We start from the raw sequence: 11,489 nt of genomic DNA, 5'->3' as shown, positions 1-11,489 counted from the left end.
GTCCTATATAGGACAGACTGGACGCTGCATAAATCAACGAGCCAGGGAACACGAACTAAATCTAATGAAAGAGTGCGTGGCACATTTGCCTGCGCACTGCAAGGCCTGCATGTGCAAACCACGGTTTTCTGAGATTAGGATTCTTGGCAGAAGTAAATTTCAAACAGCACTTGAGCTGATGGAAGCGTACTATATAAAAAAGAAAGGTACAAATTGCATTAGCGATACATCTATCGTGATCTATAAATCGGAAATGAGATTGATATATATATATATATTCATGGGTCACAGCCCAAAATTAAATCAGTTGGAAGTGCCGCCCGTGTTGTCTTTAAGTGTCTTCCTTTTGTGTGTGTTCAATTGCGGCAAAAAACATGTCTTTTCGTTAAGTAAACGAGCCCGTAAGCTTCTTCTCTGTGAACTTAGAAAGACACAAGAAAACTGCAGAATAAAGCTTATTCGTTTTCCTAACCGACGACACTAAAAGAAAAGACAGCCGCTTCCTCCCTATTCTCTCTATCATGTCACGCGAGCACCCGTGTTTATAATGGTTTCAAATCGTTCACGGAACCAAGCAAAGCAGCCCATTTGACCAGTCGAAAAGCGCCTGCAGCCAAAGTCGACCACGTTTCTATACATTCTGAACCGTCTCTGCCGAAGAAAAAATAAAAAGATAATAAACGAGCCATAACTTTGAGCCGCTGGGAGAAAAACCCTTTTGTAATAAAGTGCACACTGCACGCACGGACCAACAAAAAGTCCCGGAGGAGCGCAGAAGGGGCTACTACGCACGACCCCCGCGCATACAGCCGAGATAAAAGCAGCCCAGCCAAAAAAAGGAGAGCAAGGCGGGCATTACATCTGCTCGGCTCTCCCATTCTCGCTCAAACCGCGCCGTCGGCTCTCGGCATCTTTCCATCGGAGTCTCCTCTTTTTTTGCTATTATTATTATTATTAGCATTTATAGCCGCGCATTGAGCGCGAATCGCTCGAAAAAGCCGCCGCTGTCGCCGCAGACGGAGATGTCCCCAAAATGGGCTCGCAAGCGCGCGCCAGCAAAATCGAGCCGGCACCCCGCCTTCTTTCCGTGACGTCACAAAGCATGTCGACCAATCACGCGCCACGAGGGCGGGAGTACCGGAGAGAGTCCGGTGCCACTCCGTACTCTTCCGCGCCGCAATCATGTGTTTATTTCTTCCTTTTCTTTGTTTCTTTGCGTACTCAACTCGAGAGGCATGTCTCTCGTGGCGGAGGCCGCGGCCACCGCTTATAAATGGAATGTGCGTGCGTGTCTGTACGTATGTGGGCGAGCCGCAACTGCGGTACATCGACGACGAACCACCGTTCCCGTTTAATCTAATCTCTCGCTCGCCTTCGACTCCCCCTCTCGCCCCCTCCCTCATATCCCTTTTTCCTCTATTTTCTTATCATCTCCGCTTTCGATCGTCTCTATGCTTGCCTTGTGCACGGTCTGAAGCTTCTCTCTTGCTTTTACCCTCGCTCACTCTATATTTCTTTCCCATTCCACTTTCGTCATATTTTTTTTTCGCTCAGCTTCTCTCGGCTGCGTTCCTGCAGCCGAACATAATCGGGTTTTTCCTAGCGAGCCAACCAATCGAGAGTAGGGTCAATTATTCATCGTCGCCGAAAATTCTCCCGTCGGTCGCTCGACGCCGCGCGAGACGATGCCGTCGCTCTTCAATTAAGAGCTCTGCAACCGGCGGCAGTACTGTTTTCTCACTTTCGTTTATTTTTATTTTTTTCTATTTGGTGAAGCGACGTCGGAGACCCGATTTTGGGATTCAGTATAGACGATGTATGAAGGCACGTGGACTATAACCCCAAAGGAGAAAGTTAATACCCACATAGACATAAACAGCCTAGAATATATATCGGAAGAAAAAAACTTAAAACCCGATACGATGCCGCCGCCGCGGAAGCTCGAATAAGGAACGCCGCGCCAAGCGAGCGAGAAAAGGAAATAGAGAGAGTTGGAAGGTTGGGAAATGGGGAAGGCTCCCTGGGCGGGAAATGTGGAAAAAGAAAGGCGATGACGGGATATTGAGGGGGGAGGGGGGGAGGAAGCCAGGCACTCTCGCCAAGTGCGTCATTCCGACTCACTTTGGTCGTCTTCTCTCGTTTAATTGAATCCTCGCCGGCGAGGAGTCGGTCTCCGGCCCGATTCTTTGCTTTCTGAAGCGCCGACGGTTCCACTCTCTCCCCGGGCGCTCTAGGACAGTGGCTGACGTTTAAAGTAAAAAAAACAAGGAATGAAAAGAGAGTGAGAAAGAAAGAAAAGATTGCGCCGAAGCTAAGAAAAACCGAGTACGACGACGTCGTCGCGGCAATTTAAAAGATGTCCCCAATTTCCTCTGTCTGCGCTGGCGCGAGAGGATTCTCGAGCCAGATCCTCAAGGCGCGGGCTTATAATGAAAAGGGGGGAACGGGAGGGGGGAGATGGAGATCAGCGTCGTGCTATTTCGCTTTCTCACCGAGAACGCTCACCTACATATACGCTCTCAAACACAGGAGAGGTGGGTATACGTGTACAACGTAGTAATAATACTCTTCGTAGAAGCGTGTAATGAAGCATGTTTTATAATGGATTGCGCGCTTGCGCGTCCTCGTCGCACTCGTTAATTGCGTCGAGTCCGAATGAAATGAGAGCTCTTAACGGAGATCCTGACAAAGCGAGGAAATGAGCTTTTGCGCGGCTCCCGAGCGTCCGTCGTCGTTCTCGCCTTTGCCGGCACTTAGGCGTAATTAAATTTCTTACCCGACGAACGGGACAGATTACTCGATCCCGAACCTTTTATGGGACGAACAATTATGACACGCTGCATGCCGTCGAAACAGCTGCAGGAAGAAGTGTCCGTCGCATGTTCGCGTGGCATCTGTAAGAAACGAAGAACACGTCGCTGTCGAGCGCTTTTGGGCGTATCGGCGCTTATAATTAAGTGAAAACACAATAGTTTGTTTCTTTAAATAGTTTTGACGTGGCGTTAAGCTTTCGGCACATTCACGTGATGTAGATCAACGGTTTGCATAAAGGACGTGGCACTAAATGGGACAGATTGCAATAGGCGCACTTTGAGCCTTGGAAATACGGCATGGCGGGCTGCTGCGTCATATATATTAGAACGAATCGCAAAGCGATATGCGTTTTGTTTTAAAGTGGCTGCTGTTGCGTTTCGCCTGCGACACGTGGTTTTGCCGGCGCGACTGCGGCGGGGCGGCAGACATTTTGGCCCGATCGTCGTCGCCGCAACACTCATCGGCAGGTGTTTCCAGGCGCGACTGCGGCGATGCGACCGCAAAGGATCACCCTCTCATTCCAGTCATTGTGCCCGAAACAGGCGATGCCAAAGCAGGGATCATCCTCTCATTCCAGTCATTGTGCCCGAAACAGGCGATGCCAAAGCAGGGATCATCCTCTCATTCCAGTCATTGTGCCCGAAACAGGCGATGCCAAAGCAGGGATCATCCTCTCATTACAGTCTTTGTGCCCGACCGGCAGCGCTACAACAGGGTGCTACGAGATCGTGCTCGACATGGTGCTACGGCAGCGCTACAACAGGGTGCTACGAGATCGTGCTCGACAGGGTGCTACGAGATCGTGCTCGACATGGTGCTACGGCAGCGCTACGACAGTGTGCGTCACCATTAGCCCATTGTACATTCACGTGCTCGTCTTTTGAGGGGTTCCTTCTTGCCCTCAACTGCGAGAGTATAAAAACAGCTGCCCCCGGACGCCAAGAAGGAGGGCTCCGATTTCTTCTGTTGAGTGAAGTGCTCTCCCGTCTCTCTACTTCGGTCAACCTGACCGCCAACTCTTTGCGATGTTAAAATAAACAAGTTGTTTCGTTGTTACCAGTCGACTCATGCTTTGCCGGGACCTTCGGATGCTTCCAGTTGTACCCCAGGCCGCCAGGCCAACGCTACCCTTGGGGCTTGCGACCCAGGTACAACCACGGGCGTCAGCGCCGAGTTCCCAACAGATCGTACCAGCGGTGCGATTCCAAACATCTGGTGGCAGCGGTGGGATCGCCTCCGACTTCAAACACTGCGCAGCCTTAAAAATCGTGGCAAATCTCTACAAATACAGGCTCGCATTGCTTCCGCGGTATTGATACGTTGTATACGTAAACTGGCACCATCTTGTAGACCGTATAGCTATATAGTAGCCGTCATCCCTTGGTGTCAAACAAGAAGAAGACCCTTAAAGCGCTTCGCCGCTCCAACGTCCAAGCCTTACCAGTTTCATGGGCATTGAAAACAGACAGCGCTCGTCCTCTGTCCTTCTAGCTTTGTGTCTTCCGTTGCTTTCACGCTGATTAATAAGTATGAAAACTTTCGGTTTCGCTTTTTTCGGTATGAATTCTTTCGGTTTCAAATGTACGTGAGTGCTATATGTACTACACATACATTCTGTTTCACTTGAATTCATTTTACACATATATGTATGTATATATTATATATATGCATTATGTCTGTCACTCGTGTTATTGGGACTTAGGTAATTCTAGCTTAATATGTAATACCTAACCCTATGCTCTGTCACTGCTTGTTAAAAGGGGCTGCAGACCTTGTGAAGCCATAAAAGGCTTTTTGTTCGCGGTCCTCAACATTGTGGTGTTGAAAATAAAGTGAATTGAATTGAATTGAAAAAAAAAACAGACAAGCGTGGTGCGTAGATCCTGCGCTGACGGTAGTGCGTGCAAAGCATCGAACCCGGCCAGGAGAACAGCTAAAATGTCAAACGAAAGTCCTGTGCGCCCCTCTTCCTGATGGAGCCCTGCTTCCTGTCTGAGAACGAAGGTCGCATGTATAAATGCATAAATGCCAGAGGCACTGCCTGCAACATCACCGCTTATAACCCGTGACTTAGGTAAATCGTCTTATGGGGAACGCACAAATAGCCACCATAAAAGTGCGCCGAACATTAAAAAAAAAGAAACACGAAGAAAGGAAAGAAGGAAGGGGAGCGATCGGCTCGTGACGTAAACGTGACGGGCGCTAGCGAAGGCAAAGGAAGAGCTTGTCTGCGTTGACAGTGAAAGTTCGCCTCCTGGTAGCATGGCAAAGCAACATCTCAGTTTCTCCTTTGTACTAACAATGAACCACTTCGAAAAAAATATCATTCCGGCAAAAGGTCCCTTGATGGCTTTGCATCCCCCAATGTTTCAGCTGTCCCGAGCTGATTTCCTAAGGACAAACAAAAGCGGCGGAACCCATCTCACGATGACTCTAGACGGTAATTCGTTTAGCATTGATTCAATTTAGTTACAGAATGTATTGCCACCGTCGAAACGGGTTATGTATGAGGCGTGTACTGCAGCGGAACCTGCTCTTTCGCGCTTCCAAAACACTCAGTGCCATCTACAGAGCCGCTTCTGGGAAGCCTATGCGTGGCCTCCGAAATTCATGGCGTGCCTGAGCGTCATGCGACGACCGGGTTCCCTTCTTGCACTTCTTTCCTATTCTTTCCGTACACGCAGCGCCATCTAGTGGCGCTGCCGAGAAGTCCGCGCGTGGCGTCCGAGACGAGAAGCGTGGCGCGTCTGTGCCTGTGAACGCTGAGAATTGTTCCCTCGCTTGCCGCGCAGCACGTGGGACACACTCAGTGATCCAAGTTGGCGATAGGTTCACTGAAGAGCAGCACATGCCTAGTGCATTCATGGCGTACGCAGCTCGCTACAGGGTTGGCGTGAAATAGGTTCATCCAAAAGCGACACAAACCCAGTGCATTTGTGGCGCAGCCTGCTAATGCGTCGAATTGCTGTCCTTAAGGAACGTTTGTGACGTGGGTGTGAGTCTGCTCAGTATCGGAGAAATTTAGGGGATCTTTTGCATCATTGTAGAAGGGCATATTCGTAGTGGCATATATCTAGTTACCCAAGTTGGCGCTAAAGTCAGAGACATTCATTGAAGGCCAGCACAGGCTGAATGGCGCCTACCCAGCAAGTCGGCGTCAAATAGTTTCCTCGAACAGCGGTGCCTACGCAGTCCCGCGTCTGCAGTGAGCCATGTCGGCCCGAAAGAGCTTCGTTGGAGACAGGCACGTATGTGCACACTGGCACATACTCTGACCCATATTGATCCGATGGTTGCTTTCAAACCCTGTTACCTCATCAGAACAGCCCTATGCGCTAACTATTCGACCTAGGACTACCCAGTGACACAGGTAGGCGGGAAAACGGTGCGGCTCAAAGGGGATGACAATAAATCATCATCATCGCCATGTATAACCAAAATTTTTTGAAGCCTTCTGAGGTTCCCTTCAAGAGCTTTTGAAATGAAATATAAGGCTGCTCAGAAGCGAACGCCAAGGTAAACGCGCTTCCACAGCAGTCTAAACATAGGCTGCGACTGAAGCTTTTCCATTCCTTATTCTACGGTACAATTGGTATAGAAAGGAACAAATATATCATGCCGCCTCATTACCGATCACAAAGCGTGGATCATGCGCTAAAGATACGAGAAGTTCCATGCAAGACAGAACTGTATAAGAAAACATCTTTTCCAAGAACTATACAAGAATGGAATAGGTTACCTGCCAGTTTCGTCAACGTCGTGTCAAATGATGTATTTTTTGCCCGGTTGAAGAGACTCAACTAGCCCGTTTCTTTTACCTTTAGATTGAATTGCCCGTGTATAACTTACCGTGTTTTGAAAATTCTGTAAGTTCTGTTGAACTTTTGTTGTTGTTTTTCTCACGTCGGGTAAAAAAAAATATTTTGTGAAAGTTTATAACTGTTCTGTAACCCTCCCCCCCCCCCCCACTGTAATGCCTTTTGGCGCATGTGGGTACTGAATAAATAAATAAATAAATAAATAAATAAATAAATAAATAAGTTGGTGGCATAGCCCCACTGGCTCCGAGCGTGTCCCCTCCGTCAACTACAACGCAATGTCCAGAACTTAAAAGTTCCAAACTGGATCTCTTCTGTGCACTCGTGTTTTCTCTTAGGCCACCGTCATAGGCCGTCGTCGTCAGGTTGCTTCTACAATCTACGTTCCATCCGCATCATATGGCAAAGAAAAACATAATTCGCCGCCGCCACTGGGGAGCCCAGCGTCATGGCCTTGCGTAAATGTGCAGCGTTAGCGCTTGGTAACTTGCGAGGGGTTTAGGGCGCTTGACTGTGCGTGTAAGTGGTGGCCTCTTTGGTATGTACGGCGTTGAGCGCCTCGCAGAGAAGTTGTTACTCTGAAGACGGCGGCGCCCACTTTCAAAGCCGGCTCCTTTCGCAGTAAATGACTTGATGACCCTGGGAATCATTGAATTCTGCTGATTTGTTAAACACCACCTTACGTATAGCAAACTCTTCTCGTTCGGCTTTGTGAAGCGGGCTTCTCCTCGCAGACGCTCATTATGTAACGGTGCACGCTTTACAGGAGTCGCATTAGATAAAAAGTACCGGCGGTTAGACCATACTCCGTTTCAGGCATCAGGTGCGACACTGTGGAGGCTAGAGAGACATTCTGCCGTGGCTGCGGCTCGCGCTTAGATATAGCGCCTTCTTTTTTTTATTTTTACCGCAATTGTGTGAAGCTGTGCTTGCTGTAGGGTCAGTATTGAATGAAAAAAGGTTTAATGCTTATAAACAAACAAACTGCGGTACACGGCTGCTATGGCGTTTAGAACAATTTGCTTTTAGTTGTTTTCCTTTCCGGATTTTTATTCGCAGCTCGTCGCGGCAGCCTCACGTCCATGCTCTCGCGAGCAAGCGCCGTTGGCGCGCAGCGAAGCGTGCATGGAATGCGCGAAGTGATAAATTTTCGTGACCGAACTTCTTGCGCAGCTTTCACACCGTTGCACGTGATGTCTGAAACGAAGTCTAGTGATGCTGATGATTATTATAAAGTGAATATATTTTGGCCTAATGTACCGTAACTACATCGGAGGTATCCGGCTGCCGTGCCCCGCTCTGGCGCCTTAATGAATAAAAACCCGAATAGGGAAAGGGGGTTGCGATTATTCCCAGCCTTTACCGCCATTCAACCTATTTTAACGCCAGGATTGGCCAGCCGGTACACTGCACAATAGAAACAATATAGACGTGAGCAAAAAAGGGGCCGTTAAATTATACACCGGTTTTGAATATTCGTTAAAATTAAGCGAAATTTTCGTTAAATGGTCTCCTTACCAGGATCTACAACCTTGTCTCCATTCCAAGGCGGCGTAACGGCTTCGTGACACCGTACGGCAGTTCTTCAACTTTGCACCGTCGGCGGCAAGAAATCCAGCAGAAGCACTAGTATGTACCAGAAAGAACTCAGTGCAGCGGATTCACCAGCTCGCGCATGTTACGGTTCATTTTATTTATATTTATTCTGTATAAATTAGTTCCTAATGTCTGCTTATCTGGAGCCAAAATAATCTGTTCTGACTATCATCGTTCGTGTCGCCCTGCTTCCGTTCAGTTTAAATTCCGTTCAGAAATATGCCGTTCAGTCTAAATAATATTTTTTCTAGCCCTTTCTCAGCACTCATTCGCATCCATTGCAAATGAGTTTCACGTGACATAATTTCAGTAAAAATTAAGTATCCTTGCTCCGAAACTGCACAAACTATGAAATATGCGTTCAAGTTCATTTCTGGGTGAACTGCGCTGAGTGGACCATAAATACGCACACATATTGGGTGACAAATTCATGCACATCAGAGCACTTAGCGCGTAACACACACGCAGGTCTATTCCTGGGAACAATTATAATTTACCGCCCCCTTCATATCTACCGTCATACGCAGATAATGGACCAAAATAAACGCGAATCGATCGGTATAATCAACGCACATGTTGCGGTGACAGCACCTGACACCTTTGGAAGTTTTTATTAATCGCATATTGCCTCAGGAAGGCCCACAACGCAAGTGCGGGCAAATGGCGAGGCAGAGAGCAAGCCGGGAAAACAAATCGCGCAGAAGCGCAGTAACAAAGCTGGTGCTAACAGCTTATCGTATTTATGGCGTCTTCGATACATATATTTACGCCTTCCTCCGATCGCACGTAACAGCCTGTCGGGATGGTTGTAACGTGACGGGAGAAACAACGCCATTAACACCATTTCTTGCGCCATACACTTATAGGGATTGACAGACCTCCCTACTTCCTATCATCTACGCTTTTTCCGGCTTGCCTCTGAGCTCGACACATCGATCTATTCAGCTCATCGCAGCAGCACTGGGCTGCCGTGCAGACCCGTCCACATTCACTCGAAATGCTGGAACCTCTAGACGTGTGCAGATATACAATCCCAGAGATGGAAGCCCGGACACACGCACGCACCACGCCGAGTGGCGAGTGGCGAGACCTACTGCTAATGGAACGACGCGTGCACAAAAGCCCCTCCCGGGCTTCCACGCGCGGCCAACGCGAGGGAGCGAAGCACAAAAGCCTGGTCCCACCAAAAGCGACGACGAAGCAGCAATAGATTTCAGGCCACGCCACCAGGTGTCGTTGGCATGCGTATCCCCTCCGTTCGTTCCTGATGAATGCCGCCAGAGGGCGCGCGGCCGAGAGGATTCCCTCCCCTCCTCTTGGTAGGCAACGACGCGGCCGATAGGCGGTTCGTTTCTTCACTTGATTGCTTCGTTTTGTTTGCATTTAGTCTTCCGAACGGAGCCCCGTTGGTGCCTTGCATTCATTGACTTGCTATTTGGCTCGATGGAGCTGGAAGTTATGCCTTGTGGTGTTCTTTCTCGAATCGTTGAGCACGCGTGCACTAGTTCAATCGCCGGTACGAAATGGATGACGATCAAGTGCCGCGCGATTGACGCACTCCGGCATTATTGTATGGACGGCTCGTTCATAGAGGTAGCCACAACGCAGTCAGCGACCATACAGAGACGACGCGTATTTTGCGAAACGCACGTTCCTTGACAAACATTAATGCCCACGCAACATTCACGGAACCTGCGATGCGAGCGTGGCATAAGACGTTTTTCAATGTGTTCTGCTCACGTGGTACAAAAGGTTTCGTCCTTTATTTCGTTCATATGATAAATGCACCCCCTTTCTATTGATGCACGAGATGTCATCATGGACGCATATTCGTCCCAGCGTTACGAACTGCTTCACGTGCAGAAAATCTTTACATGCCAGACGAAGCGGGCGGCAGAGGGCATCAAGATAAGTACAGGACATAAGTAAAAGAAGACGACATCTCTGACAGAAAGAAATAACAAAGTATTAGTGGCATTCATTTATATTTGATGTACCATATCTACGAGCATATGTGAATGTAAAATCAAATACCTGTACGCATTCTTGTAAGCGGGGAAGCAACTCACAAATAAAAATGGAGTACATCTTAAATTTGTAAGCAGCAATAAAATACACGGCGACGGCAGATGCTTCTCATTACTGATTCACGCAACCTCCTTGTCTCAATAAGTGCCAAACAATTAGTAAAAAAAATTAAAGCTTTGCTTCTAAATCTTACACTGTAAATATGTGTACACCCTTAAGGGTGTTTTCTTGTCGCACAGGTAACACCCTCATCGTTATGGCCTTGCAAAAATTTCTACAGGACGACAACGGAGCTCTAACTAGACGTACGATGACAAAAGACGTAGTTGAAAATCATGTAATCAGTTTGACAGCCTTGGGCTCATGGAACTATCCGACAGGAGACTTTCATATCTCTCCTTGTGAAATTCTCTTGACGGTTATTTCTGTGCGCCCAAGGCTATCAGAATAACTACATAGTTTTCAACTACGTCTATTTCATCGCACGTCTAGTTAAGAGTTCCGTCGTCGGCCTCTACACTCCAAGAAAAGTTTACACCCTTTGGGTGGTATCTTGCCACACAACAATAATCGTCATCTGTCTTGTCCGCATTTCCTTTCTTCATTGCTGCGAGCCCGGTAATTCCAAGTCAGGAACGGCATGCGCGTTATCGGCATGACATAGCATTTCCGACAGGAAAGTAGCGGGCGCGGCGTTTTCAAGAAAGGAAACGCAAGCAAGGTAGATGACGATTATCGTTGTGTGGCAGATATACACCCCAAAAGGTGTAAACGTTTTCTAGAGTGAATGTCAACAGCAACAACTGACTCATTTGAATCCTTATTTAACGTCCATGTGACGTAAACAGTAGGTCAAATATTTTCTCGGATGCCCGGCGTTTAAATTAGGCTTTTGTTCTAACAAGTAATAGCAGAACGGTCACGACCATACCGCGATATAACACCCTTTAAAAAATTACACCATTTGCGGCTTATCTTGTCCCACAACGATAACCGTAATCCGTCTTGCCCGCGTTTCCTTTCTTTAACGCTGCGAGCCCGGTACTTCCCAGTCACGAACGGCTTGCGCGTTATCAGTGTGACACAACATTCTCGACAGGAAAGTAGCGAGCGCTGAGTTTTCAAGAAAGGAAACGCAAGCAAGGCAGGTGACGATTATTTTTGTGGGACAAATATACACCCCGAAGGGTGCAACCGTTTTAAGAGTGAGAGCTATGCCATTTTCCTGCCCGT

This window comes from Dermacentor variabilis, chromosome 4 (genome assembly GCF_050947875.1).
Source record: "Dermacentor variabilis isolate Ectoservices chromosome 4, ASM5094787v1, whole genome shotgun sequence".
Lineage (NCBI taxonomy): Eukaryota > Metazoa > Arthropoda > Arachnida > Ixodida > Ixodidae > Dermacentor > Dermacentor variabilis.
Note: the sequence above shows the minus strand (reverse complement) of the source record.